Source organism: Neodiprion lecontei, chromosome 1 (assembly GCF_021901455.1).
Source record: "Neodiprion lecontei isolate iyNeoLeco1 chromosome 1, iyNeoLeco1.1, whole genome shotgun sequence".
Lineage (NCBI taxonomy): Eukaryota > Metazoa > Arthropoda > Insecta > Hymenoptera > Diprionidae > Neodiprion > Neodiprion lecontei.
The window spans coordinates 24977622-25003635 of record NC_060260.1 but is presented as its reverse complement, the minus strand read 5'-3'; the positions used below and the strand labels follow the sequence as shown (position 1 = coordinate 25003635).

The following is a 26014-nucleotide window of genomic DNA, read 5'->3' as shown; positions in this document are numbered from 1 at the left end:
AATAATTGTGTAAATAATTACAAATTTATAACTTGTAGAGACGAGGGCAAAAGATGTGCGATAATTGACTGGTTTTCATCGATACAAGTTGTGAATGAAACATGAAACGAACGAAAACGAAAACTTGGCTCGTTTGACGAATCGTGATGAAAGGGAAGAAAAAATTTTCGGAATGAAAGCAGATGATGGCAATTTTGAACGATTGGAAAAAACCTGCCTCTTTCGCCTATATATACGGGGGAAAAGATCTGGACACCTTTTCTGCTCTACACCTGCTGGAAATTTGGCAATTAGGGGAAACTTCTAGCTTGGTGCAATTTGTCCGGACCGGCACCTGCGTCCCTGCAGGGTCGGTGAGGCTACTGGATAAATGACACCGACATTAATACCGACAGTCCTACAGCATTCGGCAAATTGTTGGATATAATTCATCAAGCGGGTAGATTAGACTGGATTAAACGCGGCACTTTCATCGTGGCAAGCCTGCGATATTTGCCTGCGAACATAACGCGAGACCATTTACACATCTAGAATATTTCTAGTTATAATTTGACCAGCTCTAAACTGTATTCATTTTTCATCGTAATCGAAAAATAAAGTCCGGGGTGCAAAATGAATTTCTTTTCTAATTGTAACCCAAAAAATCTAGTATGTGTTACTACCATTCTTTTTCACGATTCTCGTTCGTAGTGTATCTTCTAGTAACTATTGCGATAATTTGGTACTGGCACAAGAATAAATTGACGTTCAGATGGTAATTAATTGAAAGAAGTAGCTCAGTGGAAAAACAGATTTTACGTTGCTATGGCCAGAAAATAAAGTACCTACTGACGACTGTAATCATGTAACACATTATCTTGTAAGTCCAAGAGCATTTTAGCCCTTAAAGTTTTAACCCTTTATTAGAATTTTCTAGTAACTGTAACAAATGAAATTTTTCTCAAACCATTTCTGGATTGGTCATAATGCAGGAAAGCTGTAAATCGGTGCATCGTAGCGCGCTGCGCGAGATTTCTAATCGGAATTTTAGTGAGGTGAGTGATAATTTACGAGGCGCGTCATCTGATAGCTTAAACGAAGCTTTTACAAACGACGCCCCGCATCCCGCCCCTCGTCTCCCCGTCAAACGAAAGGGTTGAGCACATCCGTCTCAATTAACTTACACCGGTTACACACCTGGCTGAACCTCCCACCCGGGCAGGAATCAGGAAAGACAGGACAATTAATATCGTGTTCACCGAAAAGGTCACTCGCTGCGACAGAGCGCCGTGATACCGTGACCGGATATTTAAAGAGGTTCAGAAGCCGTGAAATGGATTTGCTCTTATAATTCACTCGGTTGAAAAGAAAAATTCAATACACGAAGGAGTGGACATTTTTTGGTCGAGAAAAAAGTAATTCGACCAACAGACTGCTTGAGAAAAATTGACTGCTCGAAAATGATGATAAAATTATCGAAAAAATCAAAGCAAGTGTAACGAGTATCATAAAATCAGTGAGGAAATTCCAAAAACTTTAGGGAAATTTAATATGAACTTGTTTTTATTAAACCTAAGGAACGAGAATATTTCGAGAGAATTTTGGCAGCATCTTCGCCGAAGTTGTGAAACCTCCTTAAGACCTGCCACTGTGCAGACGGAAATAACAAGCCGAGCGGAACGCCGCGTTTCGTTACAGATATTTTTCCTAATTTTGACACGCTTCTCGGTTTTTTACTTTGAACATTTCAGCAGACAATCAGGGTATATTTGCTACTGAATTTAAAAATACTGGACAGCATTGAGTTCACTCGAGGAACAAAAAATACACGTCATTTATTACGTGAAAAATGCAACAGCTGTCATAGCTGTTCGAGCCCAGCTAGCTTCTTCTCCGACTTCCGTTTTTCTACCGTAACACGTACCGGGACCCTCGTCACGTCGTGATTATTTTTCTTCGACTTCCATGTTTCTATTCACCGTTCACTTTGTTTTAGGAGAACTGTTTCTGGGTTCTGATCCTTTTTTCGTGAAAATAAAACCACAATGGTTATTTTGCTATTAAAGAAAAATAAGAAATGAGAATGTTTGCGATCACATGGAAAAAATCTCTGAAGAAATTTTGTTTTCGTCACATTTCTCAATGAAATTCACGCACTTTCATAACTATTAAAGGGCTCGAATATAATTACAGGAATGAGCTTTTTTATTTCAAATGTAAAGACTTCTTTCCCAAATACCTTGCGAACCTAAAAATTGTAATAAAATCTGCACAACAGCTGCATAAATTTGTCTCTGAAATAATTTTTATCTCTCGATATCGTTCACGTATTTCTGTTATCTATGACACTAATGAACTGAATCGGGCTTCGGAAGTTCTGAAATTTCGATAACGTTGTAAATTTTCTACTCCCATTGAATACGGAAAAATAAAAGTCGATAGCATTATTCGCACGTGGTGATGGTGTTAGGCTCGTGTATAAAAAATCGCGGTTACATTCTCATCGTAGAAGCCGCGGAGATAATCCATCAGCCGTATCGGCGGACGGTTCCAATACAATATGTTATCGTATATTTTATAATCTCTAAATATTTGACAGGCAAACCAGGCGGCGCATGCCCCATCTGCGACAATGTCCGCCTCAATTATTAAAGCGCCATATGCCTACGGGCCAGGGGTTAAAGGGGGTGAAGAGGGGGGGGGTGAAGGACCATGTGGCGCGAAATATTCAACCCTGAGCTTGCCAGTAACGCGATGACGCGCTGAGACGAGGCTGCCAAATGCCAGCTCCACCAGAAGTTCCAGTTTGGTGGTTAGTTGGCCAAAAATCGATGAATTTGATTAAGGGGTAATGCTGCCTTTTTTTTTTTATTGGCTTAAGTGCTTCCTTAATTATACAAAAATGGTACCTGAAAGTCTGTATGTGAGGGGAAATGTTTTAAATGATTCAAAAAGTTGATTAGGTAAGGGCGGGCTTCGAATCCTTGCTTTTTAAATGCTCCTTTCTCAAATCTATGTTTTTCTATGTATTCTATGATTTTATGAACGAACTATGGTCAATTCTTTCATGAAATTTAAACTTTTTCCTTGAAATTGACGCCATTTTTGTAAAAAATAATGTTTCTGAAATATTCTACGTATTTCACTAGATTTTGGCATCTTCTTTTCAAATCTTTTTCGTTTTTTGTTCTAGATTGAAAACTGCGACTTGCAGGTGGAGGCTCGCGGAGTTCATCCAAAAAAAAAAAGAAGTTATCTTTCATCAGCCACTCCACCCCAATTTTGTTTTAAAATAATTGAGCAAATTGTTTATCATGTATTACAAGATTACATGTATGTATGAAGAACAAGGTTGAATAAATATTGATTCATTTTTATTAAATAAATTGGAGATAATGACCCTTGATTTTGTGTACATAAAGTTAATCACACAACGAGATATAATCGTGCATTGAGTACTTGTCAAATTGCTGTATACGTAAGTTACGAAGATCTCTTTGAAAATCGACATGGATATAAATTACTTGAATCATAAACGAAAGTTGAGGTATCGATGCTCAATATCAAATCGCTTCAAAATTGTAATAAATTTAAACCACTCGTCCGATTTAATGGCTCGTTCTATTCAGAAAACCATTTTTAGAGTAAAATCGAACTAATCTCCTAGATTTTTAACAACTTTGAAGTGATTTGAAACACAGCATCAAAATCTAACCATGAGCTTCAATTTACATAGTTTCAGTATTTTCGATTCTTGTAGTTTTTAAAAAATCTTCGCAACTTACTAATATTAAATTATCTCGTAATAAAATTGACAAAGAGTAGCCATTTTTGCGAACCAGGCTTCTCCAGCGAGATTGATTTTAAAACACAGCTTACGAATCGCGGCTGTTATCTGCTCGCCAAAGGACCAGATGGTGAGTAACAAGGGATGCAAGGCGTGTGCGAATCACCCGCTCTATCGATCCCGCGTTCGGTTACTCAGCTGCAGAAGAAACACTTTTGATAAAATTCGAAGGGTGGACGGACGTTAAAAAGTTTCCGAGATGCATTCAATTATTACATGCATCGGATTCTTTATCGGATCTCATTTCTTTGCGCGCCTTTCATTCCGCCGCTGTCTGTGCAGATTTCTTCAGCAGGAAACGCGGTTGCAGAAAGTATAAAAGACTTTATTACAACGGGGGATGGAAGAGTGGGCCGTCCGTAATTGTCTGAATCGTTTTTACCGCCACGCCCGCACCGGTTTGGATGTAAAATGTGCTTCAGGAGCAATGAGAATGTTTGCGGTAACTCAGCCTGTCCTGGCGCCAGGCCAGATTGCTCTTGAAATATATTCAGGGATTGCTACCTCGGTAAGTGGAGGTATACATACGTATATATTTACACCGAAAAACCTTCATTTGCATATTTTATTCGAAAACGTGCTTGCTCGTATCTAGTCGACGAAAGAATTCCGCGGAAAACCGCTCCATCGGAAATGTCGGATAGATTGCTACTATTAAGAGAAACGAACTTCGTTCGAGTGTTGAAAAAAGAAAATGAAAAAAAAAAAAAAGAAATTGCAATTGAAATACAATTTCAAACTATTTCTTCTATCCTTAAATTATATATACATTACTGCAATAAAAGTTAGACAATTTTACATCGTTGAGACGTTGAAAATTGGCAAAAAATTAAACCCACTTCCAAGTATGTCTTACCTGTCAACGTTCAATAACGTACGGCTGTATTAAACACTTGATAAATTCTCGAATAGCGAACGAAAAACAATTTGTAATCTTTACTATTTCCAAGTTACTCAGTCTTCCGTCACCTTCTGAAGCAATATACGGTGTAGGTTATAAATTTTATTACATTTTTTCCTCCACCGCGGTATAAACAATTCGAAATAGCCGATCGTGGAAGTCAAACCGAGAAGAGAAAAAACAAAGAAAAAAAAAAAAAAAAAAACGATACAACCAATTATAGCTGACAGGACGTGCAACTCGGCTCGACTCGCCGTCCTGCCATCCTTGTTATTAATTTGGGAGACGTGACATCGTTCGTACCAGCTGAACGTCGAAGTGACATGGAAATTACAACGCAACGCGACGCGTATCGGACCCTCCGAAATAACAGGCAAGCGGGAATGTGGGTGACGGTAAAGTGGTGGCGCAGGGGGCGAGGGTGGTTCTGTCTAAATCAAAAGCTGATATCGACTACACCCGCACCGTACGCAACGCATGTGCCATTCCTCCCTAACCCAACCCGAAGCCCCGATGGTACTCACCCTGATAACGCAACGCCGCCATTAGTGCGCCCCCTACTGCCCCCCCCCCCCCCCCCCGCCCCGCCGTCTCCCACCCCCTTCGACCGTGTCACGGGACACGTGCTGTTTCAATTACCGCGTACACCCCCGTCCACCCCCCTCCTCCACCACAACCGACCCGCAGACAGTCGGTCGCCGGGGTTCGACTCTCGATCAAAAAATCCCTGCCTCGAGGAAAATAAACGAGCGAAGGTAAGCCGTTCATCCAGCCACGCGTAAAACACTGCAGAGTGGAAAAATTTACATTCGTTTGAGTGGGAAAATTTTGGTCAATATACTGAGAAAGATTTCGTTTGTTGTAGTGACTAGAAAAATTCAGTAAAACAGATATCTGATGCTTGAAGTTCGTGACTGTGTTGTGTATGATTAAATTTTCGTTGGTCGAAACAGTCAATGATGACAAGATGCAATTCGTAGAATGGTGCTTTTATTACGACGTTTCGGCAGGACTCCGCCTGCCGTCATCGGGTTTCTTGAAAAATATTGTAAAGAAAAATAAAAAATTAACTAACTTGAATTAGACACATTTTATAATTGAAACTTTCAATGAAAATTATTATACATTAATGCGATTATTAGTTATAGTTGTTAGGTTGTCATAAGATGATAAAATATTACAAACTCACATTTCTAGACATTCCTTAGCTTAACAGTCGTTGCTTACATGGTGTTACAGAACGAAGTGACTATCCGTCTGTCATTTTCACCTGCTTAATGTTAGTTATAATAACAACGATATAATGTCATACATTTGTCTACATGATTGTCGTTGTACTGGCACTTCGTTTACCTGACCTTACAACTATTGTAATGTTTATCTATTCTTTGTTTCTGTAAATATCTAATCAATTTGTTAGGATAGCCGTTTTTCTTTAATGTTTAAATTAAAGAAAAACGAAAATATTTAAGGACCGAGTGGTAACTGGCACTAAAAATTTCTCTCAGTGTAGAATGTAGATATGCTGTTTAAATTTGAATAAAATATGGTACAACAGCCCTCTAGTGTCCTTATTATGGTTACCAGTAGGCAGTAATTACCATATTTCTTACGGGTTATTGCAATTCGTTAAATCGTTTAGTTTAGTCAATTTTTTTAAGTGACTAAGCAGTGAACGTCAACTTTTTGTTGTTCCAACAATATCAAATTATTCCAATAGTTGCAAGAAAATTTCGTACGAGTGACAATAATCAAAAAGAATAGTAACACTTACTAGATTTTTTGGTCGCATACTGTACGGCTTTATAAAATTCATTTTCATTTTTTAGCCAGACTTTTAGATCCGGTTATAGGACACAGTGAAAATTATTATACTTGGGGACTGTTTAATAACCACATTTATCAATTCCTCTCAGTGTGACAGATTCTACGTCAGATCAACGTTGGGTGATATTAAAAACTGTTATAAAATGAGGAGAATTATAGTTATTTTTCTTAGGATTTACGTTTTGCGACGATTCTCCCGTGCTGTATAAAAAATATTTCCACTTCCACGCAGTTCAAGAGGATTTGGCAAGTCCGCAAGAAATTGTTGTTGCTTCGGGAGAATTATGTTTGAAACATATCTTCGCGAAATTTGTTCGACAATTTCAATTTGCTGAAATTAATATTGTCTACGGTGAAATTTAAATCAATTTCACTCGATATTTGACTTTCCTGTCAACTCAATGCGATTATTCAAACTGAATTTCTCCGGTTATGTATTCTCTGTTACAGTAATGTAAAAAGCCAAATGTGTGCACACGCCGTGAACCAAAAATTTTAAAGCTCATATAATTTAAATCATACATACAAAAGGTAGGGATTTATTGACTTTATCTAAAAATGATGATCAAATATAGGAAAGAAAATATTGTTTCAATTCAAGAAATAAGTGATGAAAACAACAGTTTGCGCTGTGAAGCGAAACACGTCAAAGTTCTTCAAGTCGATGAATTCTTATTTTTTGTATAATATCAAGAGAATCTAACATACGAAAAATAATCATTTTAAAATTCTTTTAAAATTTTATCTATGTACGTATAGTATTAGTCAGTATCATTCGGTAAGTTGACAATTCGCGTAGAACGCGGATTCGATACAGTTGCTTTTTCATCACGCTATTCTCGGTGAAATCAGATGCGAAATTTCATTCGAGAGATCCGAATATCGTCGAGACGTAGAACATTCTTTGGCAAAAATGTAAACATGAAAATATCCGGCTCTCCTCACTCCTCAAAATAAGCAACGCAGGATCGTTGAATCGGGTTCCCAAGTGGCCTGACTCTTTTCAGACCGCGCGGCAGCCTCGCGGGATAATTTCAAAGCCATGACCCGACGGCGTCAGATAATATTATTCGTAGTAGCTAATCTCAGCGGGTTCCCAAGGAATATGATCCTCCGGTGGACCGGCGCCAGATTACAGGTAGCATCGTCAGTCCCGGCTGCGCACCAAGGCTTCCATCCCCGAGAAGGATGCCGCGTGTTACAGTAACGAGTGATCCCGATCCTGATCCTTCTCACGCGATACCGTTGACAACTTGCAGGAGCCGTGGCAAAGAGCGAAAACGGATGAGTGACGAAGACGGAATTTCCAAGAGGTAATTTGAGCTCGGTGCAGCAAGTCGGAAACGCGATACGTGATAAACGGTATCAAAGTATCGTCCCCCACAAGTGAATGACGAGTATCCGGATGACGGAGCTTATTGCAAGTTTGATGGGTTCTGGTTCTCCAAACATTTAATCTGGTCGGATAATTTCATTGACCGACTGTTCATCGATCAATTTCAGATGATTATTTTCAACACTTTGATATCCAGTTTGAGATATTGAACAAAAATAGATTTTCAAAGCTGGTCGCACGTGCTCGGCGATGAAAACGACACTTTCCAATCACAGTGACTGGAACTTACAATATTGCTGATTTTTCTCTTGGATCACTAACAAGTAACTCATTCGCTGTAATTATTCCAATATGGAATGTAGCCGAAAACAAAAGAGAGCAAAACTGGTGCGATGTATCGAGTTTCCAATTACGAGACCAGTTCCTTGCGTCATAAATTGTCTCGACTACTGTGAAGTATAAAATTATTGCTACAGCGAGTGAAACGAATGTAAGTCAGAATAAACTTGGGTGACGTTGACGATGGCCGTAAACCGTGGCGGGAATTTTCCTTTAGAATTCGGTGCAGCGCTTTCCTCGATGCTTTTTCTGCGAATGTCATTTTTTCCGTCCCTTCTGCTTCCGGGAAGATAAATGTTTGCACACGTGAAGTGTCCTTCGAACTATTCGAGCATTCTCCAGATGGGACAGGGTCCGATATCCACAAGAGTCTGCGACGTTTTTACGTGTATATTAGGGTGTTTCACAAAAAAATAATATACGATTTTCCACCATGGCATCCCCCTAAAAGTGTGTTTAGGTTGAAAGGAAGACTCTGCCAAAAGATAAAGTTCTACGTTATGTGGGAGATGGCGGTCATTTGATTTTTCACTTTTTTTCACATTTTTTTGAATTTGTGAAGAAACACGTTGTAGCAGTTGAATCATTATTTTATTTCTGATATTTATATTCAACCCAAAGATCACGATCCACAATCCAACAATGTATCAATCGAAAGTCTTTTTCTCCTAAATTAAAAGTCAAAAATTATAACTATTTTTTGAGATGGAACTAGTAATGAAAAATTCGTCAGATACACTTTTCAAACATCAACTGAAGACTTCATATTAGGTGTTGGAATTAATTTGTAGGGTTTTACAAATCTATTTTCATAAAAAAAAAACGCTACTAATTAATTCCAACACCTAATATTACAAATGTGGCTCTTCTTTGTGACGTAAATTAATATTACGATTGATACGAGCAATAAAAAAAAAAAAACTCTCACTACTCACAATACTTCGTGAATTCAAAAAAATATTGACAAATGTGAAAAATCAACCGAGCGCAATTTTCCACATAACGTAAAACGCCTATCTTTTCACATAATCTTTCTTTTAACCTAAACAAACTTTGTAGGATGTGCCGTGGTGAAAAATTGAAAATCGAAAATCTCGGAACATTTTTCTCTGAAACACCCCAAGTCGCACACGTAATATATCGGACCGTTTAAGTCTGTGGATTTCTTCCCACAGCTACCCTCTCGGCTTGCGTTTCCTCAGACCTTGCGGAGGGAAGTTTGGCCGCAATATTTCAACCACGTGGCGCCAGCCCACCCTGCAGACAAATCTTTACAGGGGCCGAACAGCAGTTCCTGTTTGTTGCCAATTTCTGAAAACCTTCAACACGTGCTTTGGGACTCGCACATGGCGTCCTGCATCCTTGCAGCGTGTGTCGAATGGGTGTTTCCTCCAAACCACGGCCACCCGGATCCCGTCGTTTCACCGGTGATTCAAGCCTCTTTGCCTGCGCAGGCATCCGTCGACGAGAGTGTCGGATTACCAAAGGCAGAACCCGGCCTGCACGTTCGCCGGGAAAATTGCGAGCCAATTAACTCACCGACGACCGGCAGATACGCGTCGTTCTCCAGCTTCGGTCACGCCCGGTAGTTAACGCCGAGAAATTAACGCTGTCCAAGACACGTCGAATTTCCAGTGAACGTTATGAGCCTTCGTAATAAACTCGCTCCACCACGTGTGCGTCTCTCTGTTGAAATGTTCGACCAAACCTGCTGTCACGATTCTGCTGCTGTAGTCGCGCCGCTGCGTGATTGGTTAACTCGTTTTCTCGGTTTTTTCTTTTTTTTTTTATTTTTTTGCCTTCATCTTTTTTCACGCTCCGAAATAACGTTTCGGCAGTAATTAATATTTCGACTCGCTACTTGAGGGGAATTTTGAAGAACGTCAACACCAGTCATCATTCATCGAAGAGTCGTGTACTCGCGTGGAGCGATAATTCCAGTAGAAGCTGCACGGAGCATCAACGCGCAACACGAATATCACGATAACTGTTCTTGAGCTACAGTGAGAGAAATTTTTAGTTCCGGTTACCGCTCAGTCCTTAACTATTTTCATTTTTTACCGAAATCTAAAAATACAGTTCTAGGTAGAAAATGAAAATTAGTTATGTAATTTTTACCAGAAACTCTAGTATCCGTTACTATTCTTTCTCATTACGATCACTGTTACTAGATTTTCTTGCAACTGTTGCGAAAATTTAATGCTTGTGCAACGATAAATTGACGTTGAAGCCTTATTTAACTAAAAAAGTTTAGTAAACCTTACAAACTGATTTTACGTTGCAATTGCGAAAAAAGTATCGACAATAGCGCAAAATGGTTACGCGTACCTCGTTTTTCGTAATTCCAACAATATTCAAGCAGTTTTTTTGACGATACCTGTTTTACTGAATTTTTCTAGTTACTGTAACGAATGAAATTTTTCTCAGTGTAGACATTAGTGGATCTTATCAATTCAACACACCATCATAACACGTCCAACATGAAAAGGTACCCGAGATTTACCTGGCCGATTGTCTTCATTCTGTAAAACGCGTTGTAGAACACAAGTATTTTCTTCACGAGATACTTTGATCGGCTGCGGGGTAAAAATCACCCCAAAGGTCTTCTCCCAAAAATCGATTATACAGGATTCCTTGATAATAACGTCAAATTTTTTAACAAACCAATTGGACGTTATTCATTATTAAAAGTCGACAATATATGCATCGGTTTTATCCTCCCCTTATCCTTGGGGGTAGACTTTAGTGGTAAATTTTACCCCTTAATCGGCCACCAAATCAGCACGTACAAAAATACGTTTCCGAGATTTTCGTAAGAAAATCGGTTTGGTAGAAAGTGTCATTACTTACACTGCTAAGAACGAAGCATCGTCGCAATGACTGCATGCTTTTGATCCTCAAAGATTGTACGTAAAGAGAAGAAAGTTCTCGGCCACTTCACCGAGTATCATACTACCAATTTCTGTGAAGGAAACCCGCTGCGCAACACCCTGGAGTTATTCAGAACAGGATACGTATTAGCGCAAGGTGGCGGATGCCTGGGAGATGGGTATAGACGTAGGTTCCCTTTATTCCCTAGTGTCCGTAATCCTCCCGACCATACACAGGGATTTTTACAGGTAGCGCGGCGCGAAGCGATTCGTTGATAGAAATACGGTCTTAATTGTTACGTCGAGAGAAACGCGCAGGTGCCTCGAACCCACTTGCCGGTTTCATTCGCACCGTATTCGTGGCTATAACACGCAGACAACCAGCAACAGCTGAACGGATCGCATCCCTTTGTCCGGCCTTTAATGCCTAATATAAATTCTAGATTTGTACGTAGATTGTTAACTCCGGTAGTTTGGAGGAAACGTATTTTTCTCATTCTGCGATGTTTTCACCCTGTGATGTAGCTTTCGAAAGAAGGAAGAGACCTGCCTCATTCGACACCTGACGTCGTCTCTCTCCGCTCCGAACACCATAAAGAAGTCCGACTATTTTTATCGTGGAAGTGTGAAGCTGAAACAACTTTCTTACTCAAGTGTCGCATCACTAATTGGAGGGTATCCTATACTCGTCTCACATTTTTATTCAACTTTATTCCATTCGTCGAGAAATACACTGTTTCTGCTACACCTGTTTCAGAATGTCGGTTATACTCGACTATAATCAAAGAGCAGGAAATCCTAACGTCTTAAATTTTTTCCGAATGCATAAAGTAACCCGTCACGCGAATGGAATTTTCACTCGTCCATATCTGTTTTTCATAATTAAACGGAAAGCGATCGTTTTTATTCCGTGAGATTAAACGGATGCAAAGATTATTGCGCTAAAGTTTCAGATTCTAGACATATCAAGTACTTTATTATCCGCTCATCGATCGAACAGAATTTACTTCAGGAATCCATGCCTAATAATTTTACCAAATAACTGTCAAATTTATCACATTCTGATATTTGTAATAACAGCAATTGTTAGCTGTCTGTTCCAATTTCTGGGTCTAGAAATAGACTTTTTTGAGTCTGACGTAGCAGTTTTTTTTTTTTTAAATATAAGTAATACGGAAAAGAAAAAAATGAAAACGAGTAAACAAATAATTGGAACTCGAATGTGCTTGAATTTAATGAAAAAAGATTAGAATAATAATCTGCGCGCAGCTTATCGCACAACTGTAGAAACTAGAATTTGAAACAAACGAATTATCGTTTTTTATTTCTGGCCTCTGATTTCGCTAATCATTCGCGGCTCTTCGGGTCTTGGATCGAGGGCTCCAAGAACTGAGCACTCGGCGTGGGAAGACGTGAAATTTCGCGCAAAATTTTTGGAGCCTTACCGTTGACTCGTGCAAGCGTAAATGGTTTTACCAGGTATCCGTATAGCCGTGGGCACTGCCTGGGCGTTGCACCGGTATTATTCAAGGGGCAGAATGATCGCGCTGATGAGACGTAACTACGGTAGACAAGTGTTTTTTCTTCAAATTCTTTCTTTTACTTGCTTGTTTTCTATTTTTTGTAAAAATTTTCTAACCATTCTCAGTGGCCGGTGGCTCGCAAGTGGTCCATTATCACATAACGCGAGGCGTGGGAGCCGACCCTGGTGTACCTCTTCGACTCCACGGACACAAATTACTACAATAAACTTTTTAATGCTAGCCTTCTTCTCTGCTCAGGCAGCAGCACGCACGCGCCCGACTCGACGGGATTCTAAAACCACTTCAAAGTCTAAAGTCTGACGACTTGTACGAAACTTTTGGCCAAAAGTATTATACCCACGTCTTTCTTTTGTACGCTCCGGATCGAAGAGGAAACGGATCAAATCACTAAACCTTATCAGTTTCCGCCCTGTGTTAACGTCAACCTCTCGAATATTTGCTTACATGGTTCGTCGAATTTTAGGAGTTCATTAAATTTTTTAATGAAATAGAAAATCAAACGTTAGAACACTGTGAATTACGTTCCAATGCGGTTCGAAATGTGATGTAACTCGAGATAATATTTTATCTGTTCTCAGCTACTAATAGTTGAATATCATTTTGTTGAAGTTAGAGGCACATTGGATTTGGAAAAAAAAAATTACAATCGTAATGAAATTTTAGAAAAGTGTACTATGGACTTATTGAAAAAATTTGACGTAGTAGTAACTTTGAGATTGTCGAGGTGAATAAATGAAATCGTTGGCGTTAATTTTCTGAAGAACTGTAATCTTGTCAAAAATCTGTTTTGCTTCTGGACCAATAAACAGCAACAGCAGAATTTACTGCAAACATTCGTATTTACTCGACTCAGTTTTTGTTCTGAAACTATTACTCTGGGATTGTCACTTCGTAGATTTGACTTTATAAATATCCTGCGCAGTATTTAAAAAGTACGCTAAATCCGACAGAGTAATCAAGCCTGTCAGAGAAAATAAAAAATAATAAAATCTCACTATGTTTGTCTGAAATCATCCACAGTCCGGCTAACCAAACGAAAAGATGAAATAAAACTGCACTCCAAGTTTCGCAAGGTACACGACCATAATTTTACGAGTCATGGTTTTCACGATACTCACGATAATTTGGAAAAAAGCGAATGTTTGAAGAGCCCTGACTTCAAACCTCTGAAACAATCATGGAACGAAAATTTTGAAAATGTCAAAAAACTCGGAACAGCACAGCTGCAAACCCAAAGGAACACGGCGTGCTCCAATCCGTCCCGACGAAGAGTCATTGGGTCGTTGACGCCGAGGCGGTGATACCGGGACTCAAGTCGCTGTTCAGAGACGGAGGATTCTCTCCTCCGGGTGAGACTGGGGCTGGTGGTCGTGGGCGGCGTGGGAAAGGCACACGCCGATGCTGCAAGGAGGTTGTTTCCGAAGTGTCGTGTTTGCCGTTGCACTCCTCCCGGTCAAGTGCTCGTATAGGTGGTGTACCTTGACGACGCGTCAAGTAAAATCCTTGACTGAAAGTAGCGGCGTACAGTTGAAACTGCGAGGAGGAGGAGGAGGAGGAGGAGGAGGAGGTGGATGTGGAGGAGAGATGAGCCTCGACCTCGGCCCGCGGATGATGGTTGGGTAAATACGAGGATATTTTAATGATTGCAGGAGGAGCCGGAGGAGGCACAACGAGCCATTAAACCCTGTGCAACGGGCGGTGTTCCCAGGATAACGATTTCACCCGGGAGCCAAGAGGCGACGACGGACCCGCGGTTCTTAAGATATTGAGCCAACAGCTGAAAACGACGTCGAGGATGCCTAATACGAGGACGATACTTCGCGCGGTTAGCGAGCGAGAGAGTGTAAAAGGAAACAATACCAACGCCGTTGGTTATTCGACCAATTAAGCCCGCCGTGTGAATTCCCCAAAGACATATTTGGGATGCGGTTTATACACAAGACTCGCGCCTCCGGAGGAATCCTTCCGGTCCTGCACACGGGAGTTGAATTTCTACGACGCCTCGGGACGTTTCCTTATCGAATCGAGTGTCAGCGCGATCTTGGCTAATGAGGTTGGCAGCCGAGAGCAAAAGGACGAAGCACCGAGTCTCACCTGCCTTCGCGTGCATTCGTCCCGTCTCGGAGGCTTCAGGTGCCTCCGGGAACTTGAACCTGTCACAAAACTCCCGGCTCCCGGTGCATGCGCTCCGCCTGCAGCGCGTGGCTGCATAATTTTGGCAAAATTATTCCGGGACAGGTTTTCACCGACGTACATACTCGTATACCCGGCCGCCGACTCTTTCCCAGGCGAGGAACGACGCCTCCGTCCTTTCGGACCGCTCCGTTCTAGCCGTCACGCGACTCTCCGTGCCCCTTAATTGATCCGCAAGGATTACCTGCCCACGGAATTCGGAAGGATATTTCGAACTCTCGGGTGTTCATGCCTCGGCACCGTGGGAGCAAAACCCTTTTCTCCCTATTCCGGAGCTATGCGTGCACTCCTGTTACGATAATCAACGGTTCTTTCGGGGTTAGTGACATTTGGAAGCTGCACTTATCGGGAATCCCGCGATTTGCTCTATGGCTGTGAGAAAACCTCGACGTTTTTAGCCAAACCAGTCAGGAACGAGTTCCGTCTCGTTCGTTCGTCACGTTTTTAAAGATTCCACGCTACGAGACACACTTTGATCAAACTTGTGCAGTTAATTTATGGAGCAACCGATAATCAAACGAATCCCTTGACTACACTTTCTTTTAGTAGTTCTAGAATTCCTATTGTATTATTTCATATTATCGTTTTTATTCTGACATAATAAAATAAAATAAAACTTAATCGAATGCTTCGCATGTGTGCAATTCGAAAAACAGATTGTTCCAAAAGCTCCATAATTTAACGACTTTGAAGTTCGGGGATTCGAGGAATTTGACATTTCTAATGACTGAAATTTGTTCTCGGCATGAAATCTACACACTATATTGACTACCGAAAGTTAACCGCACCAGGTAGTTTCTACTGCGAAAATCCCAACGCTTGCGATTATTCATTTGCAGAACTGCAACTCGATCATAAAATACTCGAGTTGACTAATTCCGTCACACGCATTTTCAATTATCTCAATATCGTACATTAGAAAGCGGTTTTCAATTCCATCCTCGAGCACCTTAAGAACGGCAATTCTGTATGAGATTACCATCCCGTTCGTGTTAGACAGCCGCGTGGGGGTGGCTCAAGCTATTACGAAGGGATAAATTCTTAATCCCGGAGATAAAGAGAGGGAGAGAGAGAGAGAGAGAGAGAGAGAGGAAAAATAAGAAATAAATAAATAAATAAAAATCAACGCGTGTCAAAAGCCAGGCGTAAAAAAGCAGGGAGAGCCTCTCCTGATCCCCGAATGAGACCCCGCGGGGCGAAAAAATCGGCCTTGGCGGCATTTACCTGATCCCCTTGTGCAGCCGGGTCGGCGTGCAACGGTGCGAGAGGCTGCCCGCTGCGAGTCCTGGCGCCTTCGTCCTGATCCGGCCGCTGGCGCACCTGTGTCCTCGTCCCTTCCGTCGGCCTCTACGCATCCCGCTGCAATCGTATTCCCTCAGGTATTCGATTCTCTCCTCGGACACACCCATCAGATCCGTCCACCGACCACACCGCAGCCCGAAGAACCCGAAGGACCCGAAGGACTCTGAGTGTATGGATGTCTGGAAGATATCTGTCGGCAGTTTGTGTTACTTAACACCAGGTCCCGTGGACTCGGGACGCTGCAAGCATCGCCCTCACCTTCGAAAGCCTGCGCAGCTGTGAAGGGCTTTTCGAAAAAGGCTGTTTACGCTGCTCCTGGTAACCCCTGACTACGCCCCTAATTATATCGTCGAGACTGATCACCGGGTAATAAGAGAACGTTTTCATTTTTTTATAACCCCCGTTCCTTTGTACCTAGTTTTTGAAGGGTGCAACTTCACGACCGCATTCAGGCGGCCCTATCACTTTGCTGCTAATTTCTAATGCGACGGTTCTTATTTATCAATTTATCTTTGTTTTCTGCGGGTTTTTATCGATAGTTCAGATATTCCGATACGTTGAAAAATTGAAAAGGACGATTTTTAAGACACATTACCTACTAACAAAATACTATTGAACGAAATTAAGGCCGCCTGAATAAAGTTCGATTAAAATTTCATTGACAACGAAATTCTAAAAAAAAATTCAGGCATCAGTTTTTGAAGTAGGAAGTTATTAACTTGTAATTTTAAGATTTTCAGCAAGCTCATTTCCTGGTAAATCAATTTCGCAACTGGTCGAAGAGTAAATGTAATATTTTCAAAATTTCGTAACTTCAAAAAAAACGTTTCGAGTTCTTTCAAATTTTCACAGTGTATATTGTCACACTCGTTTCATTCGATGTAACATGGAACCTTTTAGTTAAAAACGTACCCGATCCCTTGAAGCTTAAAAATAATTGCATTTTTGTACATCAACAATGGTTAGAAAAAATTCATCAGGACTCTCGAAACGCTTTGTCGAAAAAAACCACTTTATTTTCAACTGAGCTGGTGCAAAATCAACCTCGTATTTACATAAACAGAATGATTCAAGAAAACCCCGAAAATCACATATCAAATTACATCGCTAACAAATTAATCACACCGTTCAGGGCAGGAATCTTGATTCCAGTTAATATACCGGGATGAAATTTAGTGATAAAAAAAAAATGTAAACAATGTAGATCCAACAGCTGACCCTTCCCGTATACAAAGTGTAAATTGAACAAGCACCGCAGAAGAATAGCTTGCACCCTGACGTAAAATTCCGATGAGAGAGAGAGAGAGAGAGAGAGAGAGAGGGTGCGAAAGCGGGTTGAAAATACGTGCCTGAGTAACGTCCGCGTTAATTACGGTGCAGAAAGCGCTGAAAGGTTATTGTGACCTCTATTCGTGCACAGAGGGAAAACTTGGCATCGGGAATTTTAGCACCGGGTGCAGAAGGCAGGCTGTGGAGTGGGAGAAAGAGGGAACGAAAAGTCCCTTTTATTCCCCGATTATTCTCCCATAGCAAGGCGCAAACCCGAGACACCCACGTCAATCGGGAAATACGTGCCGAGGTCGCGATCCTCCCGCTTAGCTCATCTTCGTCAGGTGTGTCGGCTTACCGGTTTCACGGGCACGTAAAATCACGGGCAGCTCTCTCGCACCCTGGGAAATACCCAGCGTATAACAGCCGCGGTATTTCCACCGAGCATCGAGAGCAGCCGGTCGTTGCTGTTAATCCTTATCGTTACCTGTTGCCTCACGTTTCTACCAGCCGATCTCACAATGAATGAATGAGTAAACTTCTTCGGGATTTGACCCGGTGACCTTTTCTTCTTTGAACGGCGTACGGTACACGATGCGAAACACCTGCCTACTTTGACAAACGGTGGAATTTTTACTGTTTGGATATTTCGTTCCGAAGAAACGTAACGTTTCCGATGATCAGGGGCGGAAAAATATTTTCCGGAAAATCACTGTTTGTAAAAAATATTTCAACTCGGCGTTGAATTGATAACACCTATGCTTTAATTGAACCTTAATTGTATCACTACTAATGTATAAGGCTATAGTGGCGTTATCTGCATTGCGAAAAACATGTGGGGGGAATTAAAAAAATCGGGAAAAATGTTTCAACCCGCGGCGGTTGTGACACTAACAGAATAAACAAAATAATTTTGCTATATGTATACTTACTCGTTGAAACAAAAATTACAGAATAGTGAAGAACGTTAACTTCTTACTTAAGATTCAGTCTCGTTCAATTGAAAATTGAATTTTAACCAAGCAATAAAATTAGTTACATCACATTTACCTTAAATAAAATTGAAAGCTAATCAAATCTCACGAAAGTAACAAAATTAAATTTTCTACGACAAAACACAACTTCAACAGTTTTGTAACACATGAGATGAAACGTTTCAACTGACCCAGAAAATATTGTTACTACCGTCCCCGGCACATCTTTTAGACGTTGTGTCGACGTAACTTCGAAAATAGACAACTTGAATAAAAAAAAATCATGCCGATTTGAACTTGGACAACCAAAGTTCTTACATTAGAAATTTAAATAATCGCAACTAACATAATTTTATAATAAAAAACAAAATAGTAACAACAAAACATTATTTACTTTTGTAGGCAATAACAGAACGACCCATATTTCCGCCGCCGAACTTAAACGGGCATGTTTGGAATACGATCTGGGTTTGATTGTGTTTGATCTCTCTTCACGTTTACAGACTCTCCCAGTCTTTGGCAAGAGGTGATCATTTACGAAGATTCTAGTCACTGATTGGGTTGTATAAGGATTAAGAAATTATAAAAAAAATTCCGATAATTATTTTTCGATTATGTAAACGAATGTTTTCAGTGTTCAATTATCGTTTTTCTCATGAAATCGACTCAATCTCGATTCATTTTAACTCGGTATCGATACACCTGCACTTATTTTTTTCCGATCCGATAAAATTCGATCATAATTATTGAGAGAATTATTGAGAATGTTTGTCATATTACCGTTCAACCTAACAGGCTTCAAACGATACATATACCTACAAATTCAGCCTGTGAGCTAATTGTTATAAATGATGACAACGCGAAGTGATAGCAAAAAAAAAAAAAAAATATACGAAATGGAGAAAAACGGGATCATTAGGACCACACGATCAAGTTCTTCTATTTAGTTTCTGAAAATGATATATGCCCGTGGAAACTCTTCTAAATGTCGAGACGATGGGTCGGTTATAAGGGTACACTCCACTTTTTTTCAACAGGTGGATTTCTGGATGCCCCTCAGAGTGTCTGGGTTACACAAAAACTCTAATTGCCTGGAGTGAAAAAAGAACTTGAAATTAACATTTCTAGCGACAGACTACGGCGGCCTGTATACCTCTACCCTCGTTCTCCTCTCGGACTTTTTTCTATCCTGCAGTATACCGCACTTCACTTCACGCCTAGAATCCCGTAATCGGAAACGATCATTCGACTCGGAATGAGGGTAAGAACTAAAAGCATAAATAATACTGTAATACGAACAACCCCCGTTTACGAATTTCGTAGTAGATACTTATTACTGACTCAAATAGATACCTGTGAATATAATAAGTATATGAAAGGGTAAAATCGAAATCAAATGGTAAAATTGACCGACGAAAAATCCGTCCCCGCCTTCTTTGTTGTGATTGAAGAGGCATAAAAATTTAGAAATACATGTTACACATTTCCTTCATTCTACATAGGTATAATATATGCATATAACAGTTGACGGAGAGTCGATTTCAATGGTAAACGTGAATAGGATTTTTCTGAAATAAAATAATCTGCTTCACGACTATTTAGAATTCACAAACCAACAAACATACGATGCGTATACTGATTCTTAGACGGCATCCACACAAAAATTCAAATTCTTCGCGAGATTTCCGGTATGGCATTGATTCAAATTACAAATTTTCACTCACGTTTCTTCTTACAACAAAGTCCACGTGACGTCATGTACCATTTGCAGTCATATGCCACCGAATTGTATTACTTTGTTTAAGACTGAAGTACACGGTATAACCGTCGTATTGATTTTAAAAATTGGTCACTAATCTTGACCCGGTGCAGCGGTGTCTCCTTGTTTATCGCAGCTCTATGCATACAAGACCTAACCGATGCTCGCTATGATAATCGAGAAATCCAACATTACAAAGAGTGCAGGTTTTGAAAAGTAGTCCTCGAAAGTCTTCGACGAATCATTCCTTCAGTTATTGCTGCAGGAAATACTCTACGGTAAAAACAATAACTTTCAGGGTATTCAATACCAGGATATTTATTAACTCGGAGTACATCTATCGACTCGAATCGACGCCGAGTAAGTTTCCAGGAATTTCGAAACTAGGGAAAAATTGAGTCATTTTTGGTTCGACCGCTGCAGCGATACCTGACCTGCAGGTATAGGGTACCTTATACCTCTTTATCTGATGGTGGTTTGTACCATATCGCTCTGGGCCAGGCGAATAACTCCGTAACGACTAAAGCGAGCAATCCTCCCGGCGGAATGGCATCCTGACGGCACAGGTGCGGTTACACAGACTCCTCCGGAGTCTGGGGTCGGACCAGTCGCTGGACCCGTTGGACCGTCGAGAAACACCTGCCGCTGCATCACTCATTGCCTCTCGAGTCGCTCCACGCCGACGGCGATGCTCCGTCGGCCGATGTGGCAAGCCACCCATTAACATACGCAATCCCTCCCTGGTCATTAAATGAATATTTAAGGCATCCTCGGCTTTCAAGGTCTCCCCTGGTCGCAAATACCTACCCAGTGTCCGTGCCCGGTCAAATGTGCGAGAAAAATCGCACGTCATCGTGATTCCGATGTAAGCGCGATCGCATTGTTTTAACGCTGGATTTTGCAAGCTGCGATCATGCTCGATCCGAGTTTCCAGTTACCGAATAATATTATTCACTTTACGATCCGTGAACATCCGTCATCGCTGAAACTGTCGATAAGAACGCGACGTTGAGGTTACTAAAAGATTGCTTGTGTCTACACGGAGTACGGTTTACATTTTGTCCACATCTGACGATTCCGACTACAAACGTCTGCACGAATTCGAAGAATCGATAATTTTTCGATCGTCACGATTTACTCGAAAATAACATCCATTTAAACGTCCACGCTGTTGTTTGTCGCTGGAAATTCAGCCTGCAAAGAATTTGAATATTCTGTAATTTCTACAATCGAATGAACAGGAAATAGTGGATACAATAAATTTCCATTATCACCTCCCTTCAATCGGTACTAATTTCAATATTTTTTTTTTTTCATTATATTGCTATAACGCATTCACGAGGTTATCAGTGAACATCACATTAGCAGATTTTTTCAACACCTGCTTGGAAAGTTCGATTTTCGGGTTTAGTGGAGCGTTCGAAAAGTGTCCCATTTTCGTCGTTGGCGCATGCGCATTTTCGAATAACTAAACTTTCCGCACTGCGTCATTGAGCGTAAGGTACGTAACATGAATTCCAAGCACTGCCAGTGGCATCTCTGCTGCTTCTCAAATAAAACTTTCTTGCACAGGTGTTGGAAAAATTAGCATGTACCACATATCGTGCGGACGGGCGATATCTGACTCGTGACATTATAGCGCAAATTGGAAACTTCAGACCCATCGGAAATCGTCCACTTTCAGCATTTGTAACACAATACACTATTTCCAGCTCATCACGGTTGAATCTATTCTCTGAATTCGTGCGGGATCGTGCGTCAACATAGAAAACACCTGTCTTAACGAAACGTCGCATAAGATTCTACGCATAACGCGGGTAATAAAAGTCAGTTCATTTACTGCCGTGTCACGATTAATATTATCACTCGTTCGGGGACATGATTTAACAAGACCGAGCATATTCCTGGCCACTCTCCAATCCGGTATAGCCTGATGAATTACACGCGCGTGTGTCGTACAGGACATCATAAACTCATAGGACTGTATAACAATGCGTGAGTCGGAATATAATCGAGTGTCCGGTGCTTTTGGTCGAGCGCAAGTTAACAAAAAAAAACGAATTATACACTTCGGATTGGGTCAACGGTTGAGGATATTGGATTCAACGTTTTCGAGGACCAAGTTGATCGAGGTGTCGAGAAGGGGAATGCGGCTATCCGGCAAGGAAGTTATTGGCCAACAGGTGCCACGGCGGTGGTGTACCTATCCTCGAGTGGACGTAAAACTTTTACAACCTGCACCAAAGCGAGTATCGATTTCAAGGCTTTGTGCCAGCAAACAATCCCGCGCTGCGGGACTCAAAGGTATCATCTTGTCCCCGAGGTAGATTTACGAAGGGCACGGTTCTCGGTTTTTCAGGTTTCACCTTGGTCCGGACCTCGGCTCAAGGTTTTCTATGTACCTAGGACCTAGGAGGCTATTATGCGCCGCGACGCCTCCGGGAGGACTGACGCCGAGCACAATCGAATACGACGAGTCACTCGTAACCCAGCCGATTCAACGTGGCTCTTGCATTTATTATTATAATTTATCCCGCGTGCCACACAGCTGTCAAAAGTTACTCCGTGTCAATCATGATCTTATCCAATGTTAAACCCGTCCGATATTCACGGTTTCAACATCCACTTGCTACTTGCTACTAGATACGATTTCATTGACTCTAGGTGACAGTATCAGCATCACGTAAAATGGAATTAATTTGACGGTCGATAGATTGGTTCAAGCGCACGACCTCGAATATCCAATTTTAAATGATCTCCGAGTAGTTTCATCGTGAGTTACTTATTGATCTCTCGTGAATGTTTCTTAATTTTATATCCGGCTGAAACACGGCGATTCTACCACTATTTGGGCGCGTAGTCGTTTCTCGAGTATGACCGTCGCTTCCAATGGGATGAGTTGACCAAGACTAAATAGTTTTCCGTCGCACCCGGAATTACCCTAATTCAATTTTCAAGACAATGGGTTGAAAAGGGATGAAAATTACCTGAACAGGAGGTTTCCGTGAGTGCGGGTTAGATGTCGAAAAAGGTGCCCAACTGCGCATTCCGCAACAGGTGCATTCGACGGTCAGAGGTATCGATTTCAAAGCTTTGTGCCGGCAGGCAGTCACAAAGTGGGCGCCCTCGGATCTCATCGCGTAATATCGCTTTGTCTGGGAGGGAAATTTACGAATGAAGCAGGTTTAAGGTTGGGACTATTTACCCGAGGCTGATTTATGCGTTGGAGCTTGACGGTCCACCTGCCTCCCAAGGTTTTACAGGGCCTCACGGGGGTCTTGGTGTGCCCAGGGGCTTTACGGGACTCGGCCTCGCGGTATTCGGAAAACCGAATAGAACCGTGGTCGATAGTACGCGATGCCCAGCGGTACCCCTGTGCAAAAGATCCGAGCCTCCGCCTCCCTCGACTGTGACGTGGTTGTAAACAATGCGTCCATAATCAGCCGAGAAAATGCATCCGCCCTTGTCTCGCTTGTGTTGCTCCTTAAGACCCTTTCAGGTCTTTTAAAGCCCCTTCACCAATCACCCTCTCTGCTCGAAGACCCTTCTATCCACTTTCGCCCTAGGTATAACCTTTGCCCGTTATGCCTTGGATCCTCATTGCCACGAAACATTAATTTCAGTGATTACAGTGACGATAAACTTGCAGTTTTACATGAGAATCAGCAATTCTTTACGTACCAGTGAAATCAAATTGTCGAGCAAAGCATGATCGTCCATTTTGACATCTTGATCCATAAAGGCGAAGGGACGTTCGATGACTTCACGCTTGAATGCTAATGAGATGGTCTAGCAACACTGTAGATAAAAAATGCCTTTATACCATCCATTCGGGTAAGTGTCAACATGCGTCCAAAAGTAGAGGTCCGTTTCTTGCACACATAACAAGATACCTATACTGCAGTTAATCGATAAAGTCATAACTTGCCTGGCTCGGTCGCTTTCTTGAAAAACTCGTCAACTTCAGCATCGTAGGCTTTGATAGCCACTTCTGGGTTTGAGTACAGAGGAAAATCTTGAAAGTCGAATGGGCGAATAACAATGGAAAGAATGGAGCCATTCAAGGTGATTCAAGGATCGATATAGAATTCTTCCATATCAATAACGCCCACCTTGGGGAAACAAATTTTTAATAGAACCACCTCCCCATTGTTCAACAAGTACTACACACACTTCTATTTCTTTTACACGGGCATTAGCGTCGACGTATTTGAATGAGCCTAGAATAGTTCGGATTTTAAGCTCAATATATATGCCTACGGAAATTTGTATGCCGATTTTTTATCCTCTTAGTCTACATATATACATATACATGTACGTATGTATATTATGGCATAAAGGAACAGGTATGCATTTGTACGATGCTGACTTGTACATGGTTTACAGAATCATTAAATTTGTACTCTTCGTCGAGGGGTACGAAAATTGCTCAAAGCTCTTAATTAGAAAATCATGTATCAAAAGTAGCATTGCTCTAAATATTTTGAGAAGTTTTGAAAGATTTTACCCTATTTTTCGTACTCCAGTTTCGGAATCAATGATAATTGAAAAATTGTAATAATCTATAAAACCACGCAGATCAACCTGCATTGTTTTTCCGTTTACAAAGCCTCGCGAGCAGTAAATGACAGAGGTTTGAAGTGGGACTCCGAATTCGTATATAAGGTCACTACATGGTGAGGGTTGAAAATTCCGAGTAAAATGTAAATATCACCGAGGAGTCATCCGGCTACCCGGTCGGTCGTCCCATTACCGGCTATTCTTTTAAATTTCCTTTCAATATCTTTTTTGTTCCGTCAAACTTTCGGTATGAAGGAGCCGTCGAGCGATCTAGGCATCCGAGAAGCCTTGTTCAGGTGTCTCGGACGGCGTCATTAGGACAGTCTCGACTCGGGGACCACGAGCCGAAGTGCCTTTAAAGTGCGGTAAAGGTGCACAGGTGTCTAGGGCCGGAAAATGGGCCTGGAGGGCAGGGCCGTGGACCCCGAAGACCCAGGTGGCGGCCCATTGTCCGGTGTGTCACCGATACTCCAAATATACCTCGGCCGGTATTGTACGATGAAACCGATACGACCTCTTTCCAGGAAGGGAGTATACCTCTGGCCGCCTAATTGCCTCCTTCGACTCGCGGAGCATTCATTCATTAGGTAAAGGGGCGACCCAGTGCTCAACGAGGATTATGGGGGATTTACAGGGCATGCGGCTCCGTTGGAACACAGAGGATATCGTCGGTCCCTCGGCGCGAACCACGTGATACGAGATATCAGACGGGGAACGAAGAACAGAAGGAACGGAGAACGAATAAAGTAAAAATTCGAGACCATAGGAGCTGTCGCACGTTTGCCTCGGTATCAGAACGTCGTCGAGGACGTGGGCCGAGGCGCAATCCGATATCCCTGAACGCAAACCAGGCGCCCGGCGCAGCGGCAGTCTCTCCCATTCGCCCGCAGGACTTATGGTGGATAAAATTCAACCCGGTCTCGAGCTCCAGCTGGAGGTCAACCAGCTTACAAAGTGCCGACGGTGAGCGATCACAAATCATAACTATATGAGAATTCCCTGCATGTTGGTTCGTGCTTACCCTGCACCACTGTGTTCTGGGCTCACTCTTCCACCGAAGAAACTGGGGGCGGTATACTTTCAAGTCCCCGGTACCTTACAACGTTTCGTCACCCAACCGCACTCCAGGAGTCCCGGTATCAGATTCATGCTGTCTTGGAATAGAGCATGCGCTGCGCGCTCTGGATACTGTTCGTTTTTATGAGGGGCACGATGAGAAACTGGAATTTTTAGAGCTACGATAAAATATCAGGGGGCTTAATTAAAGTCCCGGCCCCGTGAAGCACATTTTGGATAATGGTTGATCGGTAACAT

The 26014-nt window shown here is 41.7% G+C and overlaps 1 protein-coding gene across 3 annotated transcripts in view; it reads right to left on the bottom strand.

The window, feature by feature from the left end:
- LOC107227967 (carbohydrate-responsive element-binding protein) overlaps positions 1 to 26014 on the bottom strand; it is a 101627-nt gene that overhangs the window by 40149 nt on the left and 35464 nt on the right. Inside the window, exons 6-7 of one of the 3 annotated variants that reach the window (XR_006903242.1) lie at positions 16061 to 16328; positions 15513 to 15876 (exon numbers count right to left, since the gene is read on the bottom strand). The exons of the other annotated variants lie outside the window; for them this stretch is intronic. The gene's annotated coding sequence lies outside the window, so the exon portion shown is untranslated. Of the gene's footprint in view, positions 1 to 15512; positions 15877 to 16060; positions 16329 to 26014 lie in introns of those variants that run through there. 3 annotated transcript variants of the gene reach the window in all.